This window comes from Lissotriton helveticus, chromosome 4_1 (assembly GCF_964261635.1).
Source record: "Lissotriton helveticus chromosome 4_1, aLisHel1.1, whole genome shotgun sequence".
Classification (NCBI taxonomy): Eukaryota; Metazoa; Chordata; class Amphibia; order Caudata; family Salamandridae; genus Lissotriton; species Lissotriton helveticus.
Window position 1 is genome coordinate 1671343212 of NC_136063.1, and position 22458 is coordinate 1671365669.

A 22458-nucleotide genomic window follows, 5' to 3' on the forward strand; every position below is an offset into this window, starting at 1 on the left:
GTATCTCACATAAAAAGTACTGTTCAACAGAGTGATAGCGTTACTTGAGTCCTCTGGGCAACATCCTTCCCTAACATAGTTCAATATGCAAAAGTTGAACAGAATAGAAAAGTAATAACATTCTGTTGGTCTTTGACTGTAGAACATTAAAAACTTTGAAATGTTCACATTGCTGCAGCAATTTGCTCCCTTGTCACATGGGAGGTTCCATGTTGTAATGGTTAGCCCTTTGGACTTTGAATCCAAGGATCCAAGTTCAAATCTCGGTGGGACCACTTTCATGACTGTTGATCAAATCTTTTTCTGTCAAGTGTATTCATAAATATCACAAATCTAACACGGGTAGAGTGAAACATTAATTTATTGATTGTATTCTGAAAGTCTATTCGATGTGAGCAAATGATAGAACTTTTAGAAAACATGGAAATTAAATGGCTCAAAATAATGAGACATTTTGCGAGCTGACTCTGTTTTCTCAAACTCATCACAGGGGGCTGATGCAAGATATTACTTTCTTAAATCTTACTGTTATTGATAAGGGGAAGATGGAACTTTTTAATTGGAAATCCTTCATTAAAACAAAACTTGAGGAATCAAATTGTGTATTATGGGGACAGAAGATATGACGTTTTGAATAACAATCGTGAAATTCAGACACACATATATTTACACTCTGATTTTCTAAAGTAAATCCATAACCATAAAGTAAAATCTTTCGAAAGACGTGTCAAAGGTAATAATCTGAATTTCTCTTTCAAAGAAATTCACAATTAAATGCACTGTGTAAGTCAAGCATGTTGTCATATAAGAAATCAGCAAAAATTAACTATCTCATTACTGGTCATATAGATGAGAGAGGAAATGAACCTAACGTTTAAATTGTGGATGGGAAACAACAGTTTTTAGTTTTCAGCTTCAATACATATGTTTATGAATAATTGATTTCTTTATATAGTCTTATCGCTATCTAGACGGATATAGCTATGTATAAATAGATGCATACTTATACGTTGATAAGTATCAGTATAAAACATTGACGTTATGTTTTTCCAAGACCAAATTCTAAGAAATGGGTGAAATAGTAAATCTCATAATTCAAGCAGGTCCCACCGAGATTTGAACTCGGATCGCGGGATTCAGAGTCCAGAGTGCTAACCATTACACCATGGAACCCTCCCATACACGAGTCATTTTTCCATTGAGACAAAAGAGAGCGCATTAGTGCGGGGGCATTTCTTACATTGATGAAACGATATCTCTGTTGAATGCTCATAGTGTAAAGAGCTATAATGTGATTTGATTCTGTTCAGATACATTCTCCTTAACAGTGTTAAATATGCAAACGTTTATCAGGATAGGCAAGTTATATCATAATGATCATCTTTGACTGTAACATATTAAAACATTTTACATTTCCAAACTAATACACCCATTTCTTTGTCTCTCACATGGGATGCGCCAAAGAGCAATGATTGGCATGTTGGACTTTGCATGCAAAGGTACCAGTCCAAATCTTGGGGGTACTATTTTATTACTCTTGACCTTTTCTATTTCTGTCACCTTTGTTTATTGATAGCTCAAATCCAACACCAGTAGGTTGAAAGAGACAATTATTGATTCCTTTCAAAACGTCCATCAGCTTGAACAAGTTACAGAAATACAAACATTATAATACGTTTACATCACATTCCTACACAAAATAGTGTGACATTAAGAAATCCTATCCTGTTTTTCTGAAATGCATTTCAGAGGCCTGATTCCCAGCATCCCTTTTTGAAGCTTTCTGCGCTATTGATAAGGCGAATTTAGCACATTTTGAAAGAGAAGTGTTCTTAAATCAAACCTAGAGAACCACAATGACGGTATCATTCAGATAGTACAAATGTTTTTGTATATTAGTATGGAAATTGTGAAATAAAACGTTTTTCATGCTGATTTTCAACAGTCGATCTGCAATCGTGAAACATAAGCTTTTGCTTGGAGGCCTCACAGGTACTGATCTAATTTTCTCTTTTAAGATTATTCACAAATCATATGATATGCTTTGTATAAATCAACTATATTGTTAGATCAAAATTGAGTAAAAAGTGACTATCTCAATTTCATGACATATAGAAGAGTAAGGAGAAGAAGCTCATGTTTCAAATGTGGAGAGGCAACAACTTTTCATTATTTTCACCTCTACTAATTATATGCATTTTTATAATGTATGTGTTTATGTTGTCCTATAAATATACAGAGACATATAGCAAGATATAGGGAGATACATACGTGTAAAGTGGATATGTACAAGTTTATAAGTAAATGAGATGTTTTTCCAATTAATAATTCTAAGAACTGAATGGAAAAAGAAAATCGTAAAGTTTAGATAAGTCCCACTGTGATTTGTACTCAGATCCCGGTTTTCAGAGTCTAGAGTGCTAAGCATGATACCATCAAACCACCTGTACCAGGTTGAGCTTTTCATTTTGAGAGAAGAGATTGCATTCACGGGGGAATCTTATATTTTATTGCAAAATCGTATCTCACATAAAAAGTACTGTTCAACAGAGTGATAGCGTTACTTGAGTCCTCTGGGCAACATCCTTCCCTAACATAGTTCAATATGCAAAAGTTGAACAGAATAGAAAAGTAATAACATTCTGTTGGTCTTTGACTGTAGAACATTAAAAACTTTGAAATGTTCACATTGCTGCAGCAATTTGCTCCCTTGTCACATGGGAGGTTCCATGTTGTAATGGTTAGCACTTTGGACTTTGAATCCAAGGATCCAAGTTCAAATCTCGGTGGGACCACTTTCATGACTGTTGATCAAATCTTTTTCTGTCAAGTGTATTCATAAATATCACAAATCTAACACGGGTAGAGTGAAACATTAATTTATTGATTGTATTCTGAAAGTCTATTCGATGTGAGCAAATGATAGAACTTTTAGAAAACATGGAAATTAAATGGCTCAAAATAATGAGACATTTTGCGAGCTGACTCTGTTTTCTCAAACTCATCACAGGGGGCTGATGCAAGATATTACTTTCTTAAATCTTACTGTTATTGATAAGGGGAAGATGGAACTTTTTAATTGGAAATCCTTCATTAAAACAAAACTTGAGGAATCAAATTGTGTATTATGGGGACAGAAGATATGACGTTTTGAATAACAATCGTGAAATTCAGACACACATATATTTACACTCTGATTTTCTAAAGTAAATCCATAACCATAAAGTAAAATCTTTCGAAAGACGTGTCAAAGGTAATAATCTGAATTTCTCTTTCAAAGAAATTCACAATTAAATGCACTGTGTAAGTCAAGCATGTTGTCATATAAGAAATCAGCAAAAATTAACTATCTCATTACTGGTCATATAGATGAGAGAGGAAATGAACCTAACGTTTAAATTGTGGATGGGAAACAACAGTTTTTAGTTTTCAGCTTCAATACATATGTTTATGAATAATTGATTTCTTTATATAGTCTTATCGCTATCTAGACGGATATAGCTATGTATACATAGATGCATACTTATACGTTGATAAGTATCAGTATAAAACATTGACGTTATGTTTTTCCAAGACCAAATTCTAAGAAATGGGTGAAATAGTAAATCTCATAATTCAAGCAGGTCCCACCGAGATTTGAACTCGGATCGCTGGATTCAGAGTCCAGAGTGCTAACCATTACACCATGGAACCCTCCCATACATGAGTCATTTTTCCATTGAGACAAAAGAGAGCGCATTAGTGCGGGGGCATTTCTTACATTGATGAAACGATATCTCTGTTGAATGCTCATAGTGTAAAGAGCTATAATGTGATTTGATTCTGTTCAGATACATTCTCCTTAACAGTGTTAAATATGCAAACGTTTATCAGGATAGGCAAGTTATATCATAATGATCATCTTTGACTGTAACATATTAAAACATTTTACATTTCCAAACTAATACACCCATTTCTTTGTCTCTCACATGGGCTGCGCCAAAGAGCAATGATTGGCACGTTGGACTTTGCATGCAAAGGTACCAGTCCAAATCTTGGGGGTACCATTGTATTACTCTTGACCTTTTCTATTTCTGTCACCTTTGTTTATTGATAGCTCAAATCCAACACCAGTAGGTTGAAAGAGACAATTATTGATTCCTTTCAAAACGTCCATCAGCTTGAACAAGTTACAGAAATACAAACATTATAATACGTTTACATCACATTCCTACACAAAATAGTGTGACATTAAGAAATCATATCCTGTTTTTCTGAAATGCATTTCAGAGGCCTGATTCCCAGCATCCCTTTTTGAAGCTTTCTGTGCTATTGATAAGGCGAATTTAGCACATTTTGAAAGAGAAGTGTTCTTAAATCAAACCTAGAGAACCACAATGACGGTATCATTCAGATAGTACAAATGTTTTTGTATATTAGTATGGAAATTGTGAAATAAAACGTTTTTCATGCTGATTTTCAACAGTCGATCTGCAATCGTGAAACATAAGCTTTTGCTTGGAGGCCTCACAGGTACTGATCTAATTTTCTCTTTTAAGATTATTCACAAATCATATGATATGCTTTGTATAAATCAACTATATTGTTAGATCAAAATTGACTAAAAAGTGACTATCTCAATTTCATGACATATAGAAGAGTAAGGAGAAGAAGCTCATGTTTCAAATGTGGAGAGGCAACAACTTTTCATTATTTTCACCTCTACTAATTATATGCATTTTTATAATGTATGTGTTTATGTTGTCCTATAAATATATTGAGACATATAGCAAGATATAGGGAGATACATACGTGTAAAGTGGATATGTACAAGTTTATAAGTAAATGAGATGTTTTTCCAATTAATAATTCTAAGAACTGAATGGAAAAAGAAAATCGTAAAGTTTAGATAAGTCCCACTGTGATTTGTACTCAGATCCCGGTTTTCAGAGTCTAGAGTGCTAAGCATGATACCATCAAACCACCTGTACCAGGTTGAGCTTTTCATTTTGAGAGAAGAGATTGCATTCACGGGGGAATCTTATATTTTATTGCAAAATCGTATCTCACATAAAAAGTACTGTTCAACAGAGTGATAGCGTTACTTGAGTCCTCTGGGCAACATCCTTCCCTAACATAGTTCAATATGCAAAAGTTGAACAGAATAGAAAAGTAATAACATTCTGTTGGTCTTTGACTGTAGAACATTAAAAACTTTGAAATGTTCACATTGCTGCAGCAATTTGCTCCCTTGTCACATGGGAGGTTCCATGTTGTAATGGTTAGCCCTTTGGACTTTGAATCCAAGGATCCAAGTTCAAATCTCGGTGGGACCACTTTCATGACTGTTGATCAAATCTTTTTCTGTCAAGTGTATTCATAAATATCACAAATCTAACACGGGTAGAGTGAAACATTAATTTATTGATTGTATTCTGAAAGTCTATTCGATGTGAGCAAATGATAGAACTTTTAGAAAACATGGAAATTAAATGGCTCAAAATAATGAGACATTTTGCCAGCTGACTCTGTTTTCTCAAACTCATCACAGGGGGCTGATGCAAGATATTACTTTCTTAAATCTTACTGTTATTGATAAGGGGAAGATGGAACTTTTTAATTGGAAATCCTTCATTAAAACAAAACTTGAGGAATCAAATTGTGTATTATGGGGACAGAAGATATGACGTTTTGAATAACAATCGTGAAATTCAGACACACATATATTTACACTCTGATTTTCTAAAGTAAATCCATAACCATAAAGTAAAATCTTTCGAAAGACGTGTCAAAGGTAATAATCTGAATTTCTCTTTCAAAGAAATTCACAATTAAATGCACTGTGTAAGTCAAGCATGTTGTCATATAAGAAATCAGCAAAAATTAACTATCTCATTACTGGTCATATAGATGAGAGAGGAAATGAACCTAACGTTTAAATTGTGGATGGGAAACAACAGTTTTTAGTTTTCAGCTTCAATACATATGTTTATGAATAATTGATTTCTTTATATAGTCTTATCGCTATCTAGACGGATATAGCTATGTATACATAGATGCATACTTATACGTTGATAAGTATCAGTATAAAACATTGACGTTATGTTTTTCCAAGACCAAATTCTAAGAAATGGGTGAAATAGTAAATCTCATAATTCAAGCAGGTCCCACCGAGATTTGAACTCGGATCGCTGGATTCAGAGTCCAGAGTGCTAACCATTACACCATGGAACCCTCCCATACATGAGTCATTTTTCCATTGAGACAAAAGAGAGCGCATTAGTGCGGGGGCATTTCTTTCATTGATGAAACGATATCTCTGTTGAATGCTCATAGTGTAAAGAGCTATAATGTGATTTGATTCTGTTCAGATACATTCTCCTTAACAGTGTTAAATATGCAAACGTTTATCAGGATAGGCAAGTTATATCATAATGATCATCTTTGACTGTAACATATTAAAACATTTTACATTTCCAAACTAATACACCCATTTCTTTGTCTCTCACATGGGCTGCGCCAAAGAGCAATGATTGGCACGTTGGACTTTGCATGCAAAGGTACCAGTCCAAATCTTGGGGGTACTATTTTATTACTCTTGACCTTTTCTATTTCTGTCACCTTTGTTTATTGATAGCTCAAATCCAACACCAGTAGGTTGAAAGAGACAATTATTGATTCCTTTCAAAACGTCCATCAGCTTGAACAAGTTACAGAAATACAAACATTATAATACGTTTACATCACATTCCTACACAAAATAGTGTGACATTAAGAAATCCTATCCTGTTTTTCTGAAATGCATTTCAGAGGCCTGATTCCCAGCATCCCTTTTTGAAGCTTTCTGCGCTATTGATAAGGCGAATTTAGCACATTTTGAAAGAGAAGTGTTCTTAAATCAAACCTAGAGAACCACAATGACGGTATCATTCAGATAGTACAAATGTTTTTGTATATTAGTATGGAAATTGTGAAATAAAACGTTTTTCATGCTGATTTTCAACAGTCGATCTGCAATCGTGAAACATAAGCTTTTGCTTGGAGGCCTCACAGGTACTGATCTAATTTTCTCTTTTAAGATTATTCACAAATCATATGATATGCTTTGTATAAATCAACTATATTGTTAGATCAAAATTGAGTAAAAAGTGACTATCTCAATTTCATGACATATAGAAGAGTAAGGAGAAGAAGCTCATGTTTCAAATGTGGAGAGGCAACAACTTTTCATTATTTTCACCTCTACTAATTATATGCATTTTTATAATGTATGTGTTTATGTTGTCCTATAAATATACAGAGACATATAGCAAGATATAGGGAGATACATACGTGTAAAGTGGATATGTACAAGTTTATAAGTAAATGAGATATTTTTCCAATTAATAATTCTAAGAACTGAATGGAAAAAGAAAATCGTAAAGTTTAGATAAGTCCCACTGTGATTTGTACTCAGATCCCGGTTTTCAGAGTCTAGAGTGCTAAGCATGATACCATCAAACCACCTGTACCAGGTTGAGCTTTTCATTTTGAGAGAAGAGATTGCATTCACGGGGGAATCTTATATTTTATTGCAAAATCGTATCTCACATAAAAAGTACTGTTCAACAGAGTGATAGCGTTACTTGAGTCCTCTGGGCAACATCCTTCCCTAACATAGTTCAATATGCAAAAGTTGAACAGAATAGAAAAGTAATAACATTCTGTTGGTCTTTGACTGTAGAACATTAAAAACTTTGAAATGTTCACATTGCTGCAGCAATTTGCTCCCTTGTCACATGGGAGGTTCCATGGTGTAATGGTTAGCACTTTGGACTTTGAATCCAAGGATCCGAGTTCAAATCTCGGTGGGACCACTTTCATGACTGTTGATCAAATCTTTTTCTGTCAAGTGTATTCATAAATATCACAAATCTAACACGGGTAGAGTGAAACATTAATTTATTGATTGTATTCTGAAAGTCTATTCGATGTGAGCAAATGATAGAACTTTTAGAAAACATGGAAATTAAATGGCTCAAAATAATGAGACATTTTGCGAGCTGACTCTGTTTTCTCAAACTCATCACAGGGGGCTAATGCAAGATATTACTTTCTTAAATCTTACTGTTATTGATAAGGGGAAGATGGAACTTTTTAATTGGAAATCCTTCATTAAAACAAAACTTGAGGAATCAAATTGTGTATTATGGGGACAGAAGATATGACGTTTTGAATAACAATCGTGAAATTCAGACACACATATATTTACACTCTGATTTTCTAAAGTAAATCCATAACCATAAAGTAAAATCTTTCGAAAGACGTGTCAAAGGTAATAATCTGAATTTCTCTTTCAAAGAAATTCACAATTAAATGCACTGTGTAAGTCAAGCATGTTGTCATATAAGAAATCAGCAAAAATTAACTATCTCATTACTGGTCATATAGATGAGAGAGGAAATGAACCTAACGTTTAAATTGTGGATGGGAAACAACAGTTTTTAGTTTTCAGCTTCAATACATATGTTTATGAATAATTGATTTCTTTATATAGTCTTATCGCTATCTAGACGGATATAGCTATGTATACATAGATGCATACTTATACGTTGATAAGTATCAGTATAAAACATTGACGTTATGTTTTTCCAAGACCAAATTCTAAGAAATGGGTGAAATAGTAAATCTCATAATTCAAGCAGGTCCCACCGAGATTTGAACTCGGATCGCTGGATTCAGAGTCCAGAGTGCTAACCATTACACCATGGAACCCTCCCATACATGAGTCATTTTTCCATTGAGACAAAAGAGAGCGCATTAGTGCGGGGGCATTTCTTTCATTGATGAAACGATATCTCTGTTGAATGCTCATAGTGTAAAGAGCTATAATGTGATTTGATTCTGTTCAGATACATTCTCCTTAACAGTGTTAAATATGCAAACGTTTATCAGGATAGGCAAGTTATATCATAATGATCATCTTTGACTGTAACATATTAAAACATTTTACATTTCCAAACTAATACACCCATTTCTTTGTCTCTCACATGGGCTGCGCCAAAGAGCAATGATTGGCACGTTGGACTTTGCATGCAAAGGTACCAGTCCAAATCTTGGGGGTACTATTTTATTACTCTTGACCTTTTCTATTTCTGTCACCTTTGTTTATTGATAGCTCAAATCCAACACCAGTAGGTTGAAAGAGACAATTATTGATTCCTTTCAAAACGTCCATCAGCTTGAACAAGTTACAGAAATACAAACATTATAATACGTTTACATCACATTCCTACACAAAATAGTGTGACATTAAGAAATCCTATCCTGTTTTTCTGAAATGCATTTCAGAGGCCTGATTCCCAGCATCCCTTTTTGAAGCTTTCTGCGCTATTGATAAGGCGAATTTAGCACATTTTGAAAGAGAAGTGTTCTTAAATCAAACCTAGAGAACCACAATGACGGTATCATTCAGATAGTACAAATGTTTTTGTATATTAGTATGGAAATTGTGAAATAAAACGTTTTTCATGCTGATTTTCAACAGTCGATCTGCAATCGTGAAACATAAGCTTTTGCTTGGAGGCCTCACAGGTACTGATCTAATTTTCTCTTTTAAGATTATTCACAAATCATATGATATGCTTTGTATAAATCAACTATATTGTTAGATCAAAATTGAGTAAAAAGTGACTATCTCAATTTCATGACATATAGAAGAGTAAGGAGAAGAAGCTCATGTTTCAAATGTGGAGAGGCAACAACTTTTCATTATTTTCACCTCTACTAATTATATGCATTTTTATAATGTATGTGTTTATGTTGTCCTATAAATATACAGAGACATATAGCAAGATATAGGGAGATACATACGTGTAAAGTGGATATGTACAAGTTTATAAGTAAATGAGATATTTTTCCAATTAATAATTCTAAGAACTGAATGGAAAAAGAAAATCGTAAAGTTTAGATAAGTCCCACTGTGATTTGTACTCAGATCCCGGTTTTCAGAGTCTAGAGTGCTAAGCATGATACCATCAAACCACCTGTACCAGGTTGAGCTTTTCATTTTGAGAGAAGAGATTGCATTCACGGGGGAATCTTATATTTTATTGCAAAATCGTATCTCACATAAAAAGTACTGTTCAACAGAGTGATAGCGTTACTTGAGTCCTCTGGGCAACATCCTTCCCTAACATAGTTCAATATGCAAAAGTTGAACAGAATAGAAAAGTAATAACATTCTGTTGGTCTTTGACTGTAGAACATTAAAAACTTTGAAATGTTCACATTGCTGCAGCAATTTGCTCCCTTGTCACATGGGAGGTTCCATGGTGTAATGGTTAGCACTTTGGACTTTGAATCCAAGGATCCGAGTTCAAATCTCGGTGGGACCACTTTCATGACTGTTGATCAAATCTTTTTCTGTCAAGTGTATTCATAAATATCACAAATCTAACACGGGTAGAGTGAAACATTAATTTATTGATTGTATTCTGAAAGTCTATTCGATGTGAGCAAATGATAGAACTTTTAGAAAACATGGAAATTAAATGGCTCAAAATAATGAGACATTTTGCGAGCTGACTCTGTTTTCTCAAACTCATCACAGGGGGCTAATGCAAGATATTACTTTCTTAAATCTTACTGTTATTGATAAGGGGAAGATGGAACTTTTTAATTGGAAATCCTTCATTAAAACAAAACTTGAGGAATCAAATTGTGTATTATGGGGACAGAAGATATGACGTTTTGAATAACAATCGTGAAATTCAGACACACATATATTTACACTCTGATTTTCTAAAGTAAATCCATAACCATAAAGTAAAATCTTTCGAAAGACGTGTCAAAGGTAATAATCTGAATTTCTCTTTCAAAGAAATTCACAATTAAATGCACTGTGTAAGTCAAGCATGTTGTCATATAAGAAATCAGCAAAAATTAACTATCTCATTACTGGTCATATAGATGAGAGAGGAAATGAACCTAACGTTTAAATTGTGGATGGGAAACAACAGTTTTTAGTTTTCAGCTTCAATACATATGTTTATGAATAATTGATTTCTTTATATAGTCTTATCGCTATCTAGACGGATATAGCTATGTATACATAGATGCATACTTATACGTTGATAAGTATCAGTATAAAACATTGACGTTATGTTTTTCCAAGACCAAATTCTAAGAAATGGGTGAAATAGTAAATCTCATAATTCAAGCAGGTCCCACCGAGATTTGAACTCGGATCGCTGGATTCAGAGTCCAGAGTGCTAACCATTACACCATGGAACCCTCCCATACATGAGTCATTTTTCCATTGAGACAAAAGAGAGCGCATTAGTGCGGGGGCATTTCTTACATTGATGAAACGATATCTCTGTTGAATGCTCATAGTGTAAAGAGCTATAATGTGATTTGATTCTGTTCAGATACATTCTCCTTAACAGTGTTAAATATGCAAACGTTTATCAGGATAGGCAAGTTATATCATAATGATCATCTTTGACTGTAACATATTAAAACATTTTACATTTCCAAACTAATACACCCATTTCTTTGTCTCTCACATGGGATGCGCCAAAGAGCAATGATTGGCACGTTGGACTTTGCATGCAAAGGTACCAGTCCAAATCTTGGGGGTACTATTTTATTACTCTTGACCTTTTCTATTTCTGTCACCTTTGTTTATTGATAGCTCAAATCCAACACCAGTAGGTTGAAAGAGACAATTATTGATTCCTTTCAAAACGTCTATCAGCTTGAACAAGTTACAGAAATACAAACATTATAATACGTTTACATCACATTCCTACACAAAATAGTGTGACATTAAGAAATCCTATCCTGTTTTTCTGAAATGCATTTCAGAGGCCTGATTCCCAGCATCCCTTTTTGAAGCTTTCTGCGCTATTGATAAGGCGAATTTAGCACATTTTGAAAGAGAAGTGTTCTTAAATCAAACCTAGAGAACCACAATGACGGTATCATTCAGATAGTACAAATGTTTTTGTATATTAGTATGGAAATTGTGAAATAAAACGTTTTTCATGCTGATTTTCAACAGTCGATCTGCAATCGTGAAACATAAGCTTTTGCTTGGAGGCCTCACAGGTACTGATCTAATTTTCTCTTTTAAGATTATTCACAAATCATATGATATGCTTTGTATAAATCAACTATATTGTTAGATCAAAATTGACTAAAAAGTGACTATCTCAATTTCATGACATATAGAAGAGTAAGGAGAAGAAGCTCATGTTTCAAATGTGGAGAGGCATCAACTTTTCATTATTTTCACCTCTACTAATTATATGCATTTTTATAATGTATGTGTTTATGTTGTCCTATAAATATACAGAGACATATAGCAAGATATAGGGAGATACATACGTGTAAAGTGGATATGTACAAGTTTATAAGTAAATGAGATGTTTTTCCAATTAATAATTCTAAGAACTGAATGGAAAAAGAAAATCGTAAAGTTTAGATAAGTCCCACTGTGATTTGTACTCAGATCCCGGTTTTCAGAGTCTAGAGTGCTAAGCATGATACCATCAAACCACCTGTACCAGGTTGAGCTTTTCATTTTGAGAGAAGAGATTGCATTCACGGGGGAATCTTATATTTTATTGCAAAATCGTATCTCACATAAAAAGTACTGTTCAACAGAGTGATAGCGTTACTTGAGTCCTCTGGGCAACATCCTTCCCTAACATAGTTCAATATGCAAAAGTTGAACAGAATAGAAAAGTAATAACATTCTGTTGGTCTTTGACTGTAGAACATTAAAAACTTTGAAATGTTCACATTGCTGCAGCAATTTGCTCCCTTGTCACATGGGAGGTTCCATGGTGTAATGGTTAGCACTTTGGACTTTGAATCCAAGGATCCGAGTTCAAATCTCGGTGGGACCACTTTCATGACTGTTGATCAAATCTTTTTCTGTCAAGTGTATTCATAAATATCACAAATCTAACACGGGTAGAGTGAAACATTAATTTATTGATTGTATTCTGAAAGTCTATTCGATGTGAGCAAATGATAGAACTTTTAGAAAACATGGAAATTAAATGGCTCAAAATAATGAGACATTTTGCGAGCTGACTCTGTTTTCTCAAACTCATCACAGGGGGCTGATGCAAGATATTACTTTCTTAAATCTTACTGTTATTGATAAGGGGAAGATGGAACTTTTTAATTGGAAATCTTTCATTAAAACAAAACTTGAGGAATCAAATTGTGTATTATGGGGACAGAAGATATGACGTTTTGAATAACAATCGTGAAATTCAGACACACATATATTTACACTCTGATTTTCTAAAGTAAATCCATAACCATAAAGTAAAATCTTTCGAAAGACGTGTCAAAGGTAATAATCTGAATTTCTCTTTCAAAGAAATTCACAATTAAATGCACTGTGTAAGTCAAGCATGTTGTCATATAAGAAATCAGCAAAAATTAACTATCTCATTACTGGTCATATAGATGAGAGAGGAAATGAACCTAACGTTTAAATTGTGGATGGGAAACAACAGTTTTTAGTTTTCAGCTTCAATACATATGTTTATGAATAATTGATTTCTTTATATAGTCTTATCGCTATCTAGACGGATATAGCTATGTATACATAGATGCATACTTATACGTTGATAAGTATCAGTATAAAACATTGACGTTATGTTTTTCCAAGACCAAATTCTAAGAAATGGGTGAAATAGTAAATCTCATAATTCAAGCAGGTCCCACCGAGATTTGAACTCGGATCGCTGGATTCAGAGTCCAGAGTGCTAACCATTACACCATGGAACCCTCCCATACATGAGTCATTTTTCCATTGAGACAAAAGAGAGCGCATTAGTGCGGGGGCATTTCTTACATTGATGAAACGATATCTCTGTTGAATGCTCATAGTGTAAAGAGCTATAATGTGATTTGATTCTGTTCAGATACATTCTCCTTAACAGTGTTAAATATGCAAACGTTTATCAGGATAGGCAAGTTATATCATAATGATCATCTTTGACTGTAACATATTAAAACATTTTACATTTCCAAACTAATACACCCATTTCTTTGTCTCTCACATGGGATGCGCCAAAGAGCAATGATTGGCACGTTGGACTTTGCATGCAAAGGTACCAGTCCAAATCTTGGGGGTACTATTTTATTACTCTTGACCTTTTCTATTTCTGTCACCTTTGTTTATTGATAGCTCAAATCCAACACCAGTAGGTTGAAAGAGACAATTATTGATTCCTTTCAAAACGTCCATCAGCTTGAACAAGTTACAGAAATACAAACATTATAATACGTTTACATCACATTCCTACACAAAATAGTGTGACATTAAGAAATCCTATCCTGTTTTTCTGAAATGCATTTCAGAGGCCTGATTCCCAGCATCCCTTTTTGAAGCTTTCTGCGCTATTGATAAGGCGAATTTAGCACATTTTGAAAGAGAAGTGTTCTTAAATCAAACCTAGAGAACCACAATGACGGTATCATTCAGATAGTACAAATGTTTTTGTATATTAGTATGGAAATTGTGAAATAAAACGTTTTTCATGCTGATTTTCAACAGTCGATCTGCAATCGTGAAACATAAGCTTTTGCTTGGAGGCCTCACAGGTACTGATCTAATTTTCTCTTTTAAGATTATTCACAAATCATATGATATGCTTTGTATAAATCAACTATATTGTTAGATCAAAATTGACTAAAAAGTGACTATCTCAATTTCATGACATATAGAAGAGTAAGGAGAAGAAGCTCATGTTTCAAATGTGGAGAGGCATCAACTTTTCATTATTTTCACCTCTACTAATTATATGCATTTTTATAATGTATGTGTTTATGTTGTCCTATAAATATACAGAGACATATAGCAAGATATAGGGAGATACATACGTGTAAAGTGGATATGTACAAGTTTATAAGTAAATGAGATGTTTTTCCAATTAATAATTCTAAGAACTGAATGGAAAAAGAAAATCGTAAAGTTTAGATAAGTCCCACTGTGATTTGTACTCAGATCCCGGTTTTCAGAGTCTAGAGTGCTAAGCATGATACCATCAAACCACCTGTACCAGGTTGAGCTTTTCATTTTGAGAGAAGAGATTGCATTCACGGGGGAATCTTATATTTTATTGCAAAATCGTATCTCACATAAAAAGTACTGTTCAACAGAGTGATAGCGTTACTTGAGTCCTCTGGGCAACATCCTTCCCTAACATAGTTCAATATGCAAAAGTTGAACAGAATAGAAAAGTAATAACATTCTGTTGGTCTTTGACTGTAGAACATTAAAAACTTTGAAATGTTCACATTGCTGCAGCAATTTGCTCCCTTGTCACATGGGAGGTTCCATGGTGTAATGGTTAGCACTTTGGACTTTGAATCCAAGGATCCGAGTTCAAATCTCGGTGGGACCACTTTCATGACTGTTGATCAAATCTTTTTCTGTCAAGTGTATTCATAAATATCACAAATCTAACACGGGTAGAGTGAAACATTAATTTATTGATTGTATTCTGAAAGTCTATTCGATGTGAGCAAATGATAGAACTTTTAGAAAACGTGGAAATTAAATGGCTCAAAATAATGAGACATTTTGCGAGCTGACTCTGTTTTCTCAAACTCATCACAGGGGGCTAATGCAAGATATTACTTTCTTAAATCTTACTGTTATTGATAAGGGGAAGATGGAACTTTTTAATTGGAAATCCTTCATTAAAACAAAACTTGAGGAATCAAATTGTGTATTATGGGGACAGAAGATATGACGTTTTGAATAACAATCGTGAAATTCAGACACACATATATTTACACTCTGATTTTCTAAAGTAAATCCATAACCATAAAGTAAAATCTTTCGAAAGACGTGTCAAAGGTAATAATCTGAATTTCTCTTTCAAAGAAATTCACAATTAAATGCACTGTGTAAGTCAAGCATGTTGTCATATAAGAAATCAGCAAAAATTAACTATCTCATTACTGGTCATATAGATGAGAGAGGAAATGAACCTAACGTTTAAATTGTGGATGGGAAACAACAGTTTTTAGTTTTCAGCTTCAATACATATGTTTATGAATAATTGATTTCTTTATATAGTCTTATCGCTATCTAGACGGATATAGCTATGTATACATAGATGCATACTTATACGTTGATAAGTATCAGTATAAAACATTGACGTTATGTTTTTCCAAGACCAAATTCTAAGAAATGGGTGAAATAGTAAATCTCATAATTCAAGCAGGTCCCACCGAGATTTGAACTCGGATCGCTGGATTCAGAGTCCAGAGTGCTAACCATTACACCATGGAACCCTCCCATACATGAGTCATTTTTCCATTGAGACAAAAGAGAGCGCATTAGTGCGGGGGCATTTCTTACATTGATGAAACGATATCTCTGTTGAATGCTCATAGTGTAAAGAGCTATAATGTGATTTGATTCTGTTCAGATACATTCTCCTTAACAGTGTTAAATATGCAAACGTTTATCAGGATAGGCAAGTTATATCATAATGATCATCTTTGACTGTAACATATTAAAACATTTTACATTTCCAAACTAATACACCCATTTCTTTGTCTCTCACATGGGATGCGCCAAAGAGCAATGATTGGCACGTTGGACTTTGCATGCAAAGGTACCAGTCCAAATCTTGGGGGTACTATTTTATTACTCTTGACCTTTTCTATTTCTGTCACCTTTGTTTATTGATAGCTCAAATCCAACACCAGTAGGTTGAAAGAGACAATTATTGATTCCTTTCAAAACGTCCATCAGCTTGAACAAGTTACAGAAATACAAACATTATAATACGTTTACATCACATTCCTACACAAAATAGTGTGACATTAAGAAATCATATCCTGTTTTTCTGAAATGCATTTCAGAGGCCTGATTCCCAGCATCCCTTTTTGAAGCTTTCTGTGCTATTGATAAGGCGAATTTAGCACATTTTGAAAGAGAAGTGTTCTTAAATCAAACCTAGAGAACCACAATGACGGTATCATTCAGATAGTACAAATGTTTTTGTATATTAGTATGGAAATTGTGAAATAAAACGTTTTTCATGCTGATTTTCAACAGTCGATCTGCAATCGTGAAACATAAGCTTTTGCTTGGAGGCCTCACAGGTACTGATCTAATTTTCTCTTTTAAGATTATTCACAAATCATATGATATGCTTTGTATAAATCAACTATATTGTTAGATCAAAATTGAGTAAAAAGTGACTATCTCAATTTCATGACATATAGAAGAGTAAGGAGAAGAAGCTCATGTTTCAAATGTGGAGAGGCAACAACTTTTCATTATTTTCACCTCTACTAATTATATGCATTTTTATAATGTATGTGTTTATGTTGTCCTATAAATATACAGAGACATATAGCAAGATATAGGGAGATACATACGTGTAAAGTGGATATGTACAAGTTTATAAGTAAATGAGATGTTTTTCCAATTAATAATTCTAAGAACTGAATGGAAAAAGAAAATCGTAAAGTTTAGATAAGTCCCACTGTGATTTGTACTCAGATCCCGGTTTTCAGAGTCTAGAGTGCTAAGCATGATACCATCAAACCACCTGTACCAGGTTGAGCTTTTCATTTTGAGAGAAGAGATTGCATTCACGGGGGAATCTTATATTTTATTGCAAAATCGTATCTCACATAAAAAGTACTGTTCAACAGAGTGATAGCGTTACTTGAGTCCTCTGGGCAACATCCTTCCCTAACATAGTTCAATATGCAAAAGTTGAACAGAATAGAAAAGTAATAACATTCTGTTGGTCTTTGACTGTAGAACATTAAAAACTTTGAAATGTTCACATTGCTGCAGCAATTTGCTCCCTTGTCACATGGGAGGTTCCATGGTGTAATGGTTAGCACTTTGGACTTTGAATCCAAGGATCCGAGTTCAAATCTCGGTGGGACCACTTTCATGACTGTTGATCAAATCTTTTTCTGTCAAGTGTATTCATAAATATCACAAATCTAACACGGGTAGAGTGAAACATTAATTTATTGATTGTATTCTGAAAGTCTATTCGATGTGAGCAAATGATAGAACTTTTAGAAAACATGGAAATTAAATGGCTCAAAATAATGAGACATTTTGCGAGCTGACTCTGTTTTCTCAAACTCATCACAGGGGGCTGATGCAAGATATTACTTTCTTAAATCTTACTGTTATTGATAAGGGGAAGATGGAACTTTTTAATTGGAAATCCTTCATTAAAACAAAACTTGAGGAATCAAATTGTGTATTATGGGGACAGAAGATATGACGTTTTGAATAACAATCGTGAAATTCAGACACACATATATTTACACTCTGATTTTCTAAAGTAAATCCATAACCATAAAGTAAAATCTTTCGAAAGACGTGTCAAAGGTAATAATCTGAATTTCTCTTTCAAAGAAATTCACAATTAAATGCACTGTGTAAGTCAAGCATGTTGTCATATAAGAAATCAGCAAAAATTAACTATCTCATTACTGGTCATATAGATGAGAGAGGAAATGAACCTAACGTTTAAATTGTGGATGGGAAACAACAGTTTTTAGTTTTCAGCTTCAATACATATGTTTATGAATAATTGATTTCTTTATATAGTCTTATCGCTATCTAGACGGATATAGCTATGTATACATAGATGCATACTTATACGTTGATAAGTATCAGTATAAAACATTGACGTTATGTTTTTCCAAGACCAAATTCTAAGAAATGGGTGAAATAGTAAATCTCATAATTCAAGCAGGTCCCACCGAGATTTGAACTCGGATCGCTGGATTCAGAGTCCAGAGTGCTAACCATTACACCATGGAACCCTCCCATACATGAGTCATTTTTCCATTGAGACAAAAGAGAGCGCATTAGTGCGGGGGCATTTCTTACATTGATGAAACGATATCTCTGTTGAATGCTCATAGTGTAAAGAGCTATAATGTGATTTGATTCTGTTCAGATACATTCTCCTTAACAGTGTTAAATATGCAAACGTTTATCAGGATAGGCAAGTTATATCATAATGATCATCTTTGACTGTAACATATTAAAACATTTTACATTTCCAAACTAATACACCCATTTCTTTGTCTCTCACATGGGCTGCGCCAAAGAGCAATGATTGGCACGTTGGACTTTGCATGCAAAGGTACCAGTCCAAATCTTGGGGGTACTATTTTATTACTCTTGACCTTTTCTATTTCTGTCACCTTTGTTTATTGATAGCTCAAATCCAACACCAGTAGGTTGAAAGAGACAATTATTGATTCCTTTCAAAACGTCCATCAGCTTGAACAAGTTACAGAAATACAAACATTATAATACGTTTACATCACATTCCTACACAAAATAGTGTGACATTAAGAAATCCTATCCTGTTTTTCTGAAATGCATTTCAGAGGCCTGATTCCCAGCATCCCTTTTTGAAGCTTTCTGCGCTATTGATAAGGCGAATTTAGCACATTTTGAAAGAGAAGTGTTCTTAAATCAAACCTAGAGAACCACAATGACGGTATCATTCAGATAGTACAAATGTTTTTGTATATTAGTATGGAAATTGTGAAATAAAACGTTTTTCATGCTGATTTTCAACAGTCGATCTGCAATCGTGAAACATAAGCTTTTGCTTGGAGGCCTCACAGGTACTGATCTAATTTTCTCTTTTAAGATTATTCACAAATCATATGATATGCTTTGTATAAATCAACTATATTGTTAGATCAAAATTGAGTAAAAAGTGACTATCTCAATTTCATGACATATAGAAGAGTAAGGAGAAGAAGCTCATGTTTCAAATGTGGAGAGGCAACAACTTTTCATTATTTTCACCTCTACTAATTATATGCATTTTTGTAATGTATGTGTTTATGTTGTCCTATAAATATACAGAGACATATAGCAAGATATAGGGAGATACATACGTGTAAAGTGGATATGTACAAGTTTATAAGTAAATGAGATGTTTTTCCAATTAATAATTCTAAGAACTGAATGGAAAAAGAAAATCGTAAAGTTTAGATAAGTCCCACTGTGATTTGTACTCAGATCCCGGTTTTCAGAGTCTAGAGTGCTAAGCATGATACCATCAAACCACCTGTACCAGGTTGAGCTTTTCATTTTGAGAGAAGAGATTGCATTCACGGGGGAATCTTATATTTTATTGCAAAATCGTATCTCACATAAAAAGTACTGTTCAACAGAGTGATAGCGTTACTTGAGTCCTCTGGGCAACATCCTTCCCTAACATAGTTCAATATGCAAAAGTTGAACAGAATAGAAAAGTAATAACATTCTGTTGGTCTTTGACTGTAGAACATTAAAAACTTTGAAATGTTCACATTGCTGCAGCAATTTGCTCCCTTGTCACATGGGAGGTTCCATGGTGTAATGGTTAGCACTTTGGACTTTGAATCCAAGGATCCGAGTTCAAATCTCGGTGGGACCACTTTCATGACTGTTGATCAAATCTTTTTCTGTCAAGTGTATTCATAAATATCACAAATCTAACACGGGTAGAGTGAAACATTAATTTATTGATTGTATTCTGAAAGTCTATTCGATGTGAGCAAATGATAGAACTTTTAGAAAACATGGAAATTAAATGGCTCAAAATAATGAGACATTTTGCGAGCTGACTGTTTTCTCAAACTCATCACAGGGGGCTGATGCAAGATATTACTTTCTTAAATCTTACTGTTATTGATAAGGGGAAGATGGAACTTTTTAATTGGAAATCCTTCATTAAAACAAAACTTGAGGAATCAAATTGTGTATTATGGGGACAGAAGATATGACGTTTTGAATAACAATCGTGAAATTCAGACACACATATTTTTACACTCTGATTTTCTAAAGTAAATCCATAACCATAAAGTAAAATCTTTCGAAAGACGTGTCAAAGGTAATAATCTGAATTTCTCTTTCAAAGAAATTCACAATTAAATGCACTGTGTAAGTCAAGCATGTTGTCATATAAGAAATCAGCAAAAATTAACTATCTCATTACTGGTCATATAGATGAGAGAGGAAATGAACCTAACGTTTAAATTGTGGATGGGAAACAACAGTTTTTAGTTTTCAGCTTCAATACATATGTTTATGAATAATTGATTTCTTTATATAGTCTTATCGCTATCTAGACGGATATAGCTATGTATACATAGATGCATACTTATACGTTGATACGTATCAGTATAAAACATTGACGTTATGTTTTTCCAAGACCAAATTCTAAGAAATGGGTGAAATAGTAAATCTCATAATTCAAGCAGGTCCCACCGAGATTTGAACTCGGATCGCTGGATTCAGAGTCCAGAGTGCTAACCATTACACCATGGAACCCTCCCATACATGAGTCATTTTTCCATTGAGACAAAAGAGAGCGCATTAGTGCGGGGGCATTTCTTACATTGATGAAACGATATCTCTGTTGAATGCTCATAGTGTAAAGAGCTATAATGTGATTTGATTCTGTTCAGATACATTCTCCTTAACAGTGTTAAATATGCAAACGTTTATCAGGATAGGCAAGTTATATCATAATGATCATCTTTGACTGTAACATATTAAAACATTTTACATTTCCAAACTAATACACCCATTTCTTTGTCTCTCACATGGGATGCGCCAAAGAGCAATGATTGGCACGTTGGACTTTGCATGCAAAGGTACCAGTCCAAATCTTGGGGGTACTATTTTATTACTCTTGACCTTTTCTATTTCTGTCACCTTTGTTTATTGATAGCTCAAATCCAACACCAGTAGGTTGAAAGAGACAATTATTGATTCCTTTCAAAACGTCTATCAGCTTGAACAAGTTACAGAAATACAAACATTATAATACGTTTACATCACATTCCTACACAAAATAGTGTGACATTAAGAAATCCTATCCTGTTTTTCTGAAATGCATTTCAGAGGCCTGATTCCCAGCATCCCTTTTTGAAGCTTTCTGCGCTATTGATAAGGCGAATTTAGCACATTTTGAAAGAGAAGTGTTCTTAAATCAAACCTAGAGAACCACAATGACGGTATCATTCAGATAGTACAAATGTTTTTGTATATTAGTATGGAAATTGTGAAATAAAACGTTTTTCATGCTGATTTTCAACAGTCGATCTGCAATCGTGAAACATAAGCTTTTGCTTGGAGGCCTCACAGGTACTGATCTAATTTTCTCTTTTAAGATTATTCACAAATCATATGATATGCTTTGTATAAATCAACTATATTGTTAGATCAAAATTGACTAAAAAGTGACTATCTCAATTTCATGACATATAGAAGAGTAAGGAGAAGAAGCTCATGTTTCAAATGTGGAGAGGCATCAACTTTTCATTATTTTCACCTCTACTAATTATATGCATTTTTATAATGTATGTGTTTATGTTGTCCTATAAATATACAGAGACATATAGCAAGATATAGGGAGATACATACGTGTAAAGTGGATATGTACAAGTTTATAA

At 33.9% G+C, this 22458-nt stretch overlaps 16 non-coding genes across 16 annotated transcripts; 7 read left to right on the plus strand and 9 right to left on the minus strand.

Moving 5' to 3' along the window:
• Positions 1-1101: 1101 nt before the first annotated feature.
• Positions 1102-1173, minus strand: TRNAQ-CUG (transfer RNA glutamine (anticodon CUG)). The gene has a single exon. It is a non-coding gene; the product is annotated as a tRNA-Gln (tRNA).
• Positions 1174-2723: 1550 nt separating this feature from the next.
• Positions 2724-2795, plus strand: TRNAQ-UUG (transfer RNA glutamine (anticodon UUG)). The gene has a single exon. It is a non-coding gene; the product is annotated as a tRNA-Gln (tRNA).
• An 826-nt stretch (positions 2796-3621) lies between these two features.
• On the minus strand, positions 3622-3693 carry TRNAQ-CUG (transfer RNA glutamine (anticodon CUG)). The gene has a single exon. It is a non-coding gene; the product is annotated as a tRNA-Gln (tRNA).
• A 2448-nt stretch (positions 3694-6141) lies between these two features.
• On the minus strand, positions 6142-6213 carry TRNAQ-CUG (transfer RNA glutamine (anticodon CUG)). The gene has a single exon. It is a non-coding gene; the product is annotated as a tRNA-Gln (tRNA).
• Positions 6214-7763: 1550 nt separating this feature from the next.
• Positions 7764-7835, plus strand: TRNAQ-UUG (transfer RNA glutamine (anticodon UUG)). The gene has a single exon. It is a non-coding gene; the product is annotated as a tRNA-Gln (tRNA).
• An 826-nt stretch (positions 7836-8661) lies between these two features.
• TRNAQ-CUG (transfer RNA glutamine (anticodon CUG)) lies at positions 8662-8733 on the minus strand. Its single transcript has one exon. It is a non-coding gene; the product is annotated as a tRNA-Gln (tRNA).
• A 1550-nt stretch (positions 8734-10283) lies between these two features.
• On the plus strand, positions 10284-10355 carry TRNAQ-UUG (transfer RNA glutamine (anticodon UUG)). Its single transcript has one exon. It is a non-coding gene; the product is annotated as a tRNA-Gln (tRNA).
• Positions 10356-11181: 826 nt separating this feature from the next.
• Positions 11182-11253, minus strand: TRNAQ-CUG (transfer RNA glutamine (anticodon CUG)). Its single transcript has one exon. It is a non-coding gene; the product is annotated as a tRNA-Gln (tRNA).
• A 1550-nt stretch (positions 11254-12803) lies between these two features.
• TRNAQ-UUG (transfer RNA glutamine (anticodon UUG)) lies at positions 12804-12875 on the plus strand. Its single transcript has one exon. It is a non-coding gene; the product is annotated as a tRNA-Gln (tRNA).
• An 826-nt stretch (positions 12876-13701) lies between these two features.
• TRNAQ-CUG (transfer RNA glutamine (anticodon CUG)) lies at positions 13702-13773 on the minus strand. Its single transcript has one exon. It is a non-coding gene; the product is annotated as a tRNA-Gln (tRNA).
• Positions 13774-15323: 1550 nt separating this feature from the next.
• TRNAQ-UUG (transfer RNA glutamine (anticodon UUG)) lies at positions 15324-15395 on the plus strand. The gene has a single exon. It is a non-coding gene; the product is annotated as a tRNA-Gln (tRNA).
• Positions 15396-16221: 826 nt separating this feature from the next.
• On the minus strand, positions 16222-16293 carry TRNAQ-CUG (transfer RNA glutamine (anticodon CUG)). The gene has a single exon. It is a non-coding gene; the product is annotated as a tRNA-Gln (tRNA).
• Positions 16294-17843: 1550 nt separating this feature from the next.
• TRNAQ-UUG (transfer RNA glutamine (anticodon UUG)) lies at positions 17844-17915 on the plus strand. Its single transcript has one exon. It is a non-coding gene; the product is annotated as a tRNA-Gln (tRNA).
• Positions 17916-18741: 826 nt separating this feature from the next.
• Positions 18742-18813, minus strand: TRNAQ-CUG (transfer RNA glutamine (anticodon CUG)). The gene has a single exon. It is a non-coding gene; the product is annotated as a tRNA-Gln (tRNA).
• Positions 18814-20363: 1550 nt separating this feature from the next.
• On the plus strand, positions 20364-20435 carry TRNAQ-UUG (transfer RNA glutamine (anticodon UUG)). Its single transcript has one exon. It is a non-coding gene; the product is annotated as a tRNA-Gln (tRNA).
• An 824-nt stretch (positions 20436-21259) lies between these two features.
• On the minus strand, positions 21260-21331 carry TRNAQ-CUG (transfer RNA glutamine (anticodon CUG)). The gene has a single exon. It is a non-coding gene; the product is annotated as a tRNA-Gln (tRNA).
• Between the last annotated feature and the right edge of the window lie 1127 nt (positions 21332-22458).